The sequence below is a fragment of the Ceratina calcarata genome, unplaced genomic scaffold (genome assembly GCF_001652005.2).
Source record: "Ceratina calcarata isolate Rehan_Ccalc_2016 unplaced genomic scaffold, ASM165200v1 scaffold3936, whole genome shotgun sequence".
Lineage (NCBI taxonomy): Eukaryota > Metazoa > Arthropoda > Insecta > Hymenoptera > Apidae > Ceratina > Ceratina calcarata.
The window spans coordinates 1,498-2,450 of record NW_017162717.1 but is presented as its reverse complement, the minus strand read 5'-3'; the positions used below and the strand labels follow the sequence as shown (position 1 = coordinate 2,450).

General features: G+C 39.3%; 1 long non-coding RNA gene across 1 annotated transcript; it reads right to left on the bottom strand.

The window, feature by feature from the left end:
- Positions 1–408: 408 nt before the first annotated feature.
- Positions 409–922, bottom strand: LOC108626304 (uncharacterized). The gene is made up of 3 exons (XR_001916686.2): positions 818–922; positions 651–725; positions 409–552 (listed from the first exon to the last, which is right to left on the bottom strand). It is a non-coding gene; the product is annotated as an uncharacterized LOC108626304 (long non-coding RNA).
- Positions 923–953: the final 31 nt, after the last annotated feature.

Genomic DNA, 953 nt, shown 5'->3' with positions numbered 1-953 from the left:
CAAGTATATATATTTCTTTTCCCACGCTACCTTCACCCCTGACAACTGTCCCTGGCACATCCGGTATGCCTCTCTGTTGATCAAGTACGAACCGATAGAAACCGGCTAAAGAAGGAGACAAGAATCGCGTCACGCTATTTATCTAACTATTCATTTATTCACCAACAAATTGACTTGATCAGACGAAAGTAAGTGGCGTCTTTTCCTCTACTCTCTTTCTTTTCAACGATCAGCGAGCGAAGCCGATCCATGAATAATACACACTCTGAGAGAACACAGGAATATACGTGATTCGACAATTACACGGTGATTAACGGGAACGTTTTCCCGGTCAAAATGATTGTCTAGCAGCACCATAATCGGGAACGGATCGCAGGACGAGAAACGGGATACAAAAAGCGTACTCGATTTGTGTTAAAAATCCAGACTCGTCTTTATTTATTGTCATTGGTATCCTCACCAAAGATATGCACCTGATCTTGATCTACACAAATGGATTTACCCCAACAAAAGATCGCAAATGATGTATCCACCAGAGTATGTCTATCCTACCTAAAATTAAGATGTAACGGAAATAAAATTGATAACGTTTCAACGGAGTTCATAGCGTATCAAGTAACTAATTAATAATAGGAACGATATTACCCTACCCAGGAAATCGCTGAGAAATTCAGACAACAGCTTCTCCCTTTTTAAGCCTAACCAAAGGAGTGTGTTCACCTCACCTAAAAATTAAAACGATAATTTACCGAAGCACAATGGAAACGGAACTGATAGCGTACCAAGCAATTAATTAATAACGGAATAATAATATTACCTCGTCCAGGAAATCATAGAGAAATTCAGACAGCGGCTTCTTCCTAGCCAAAGGATTATATTCGCCCCACCTAAAAGTTAAAACGATAATCTATTGAAACACAATGGAAACGGAATTGATAGCGTATTAAGCAACT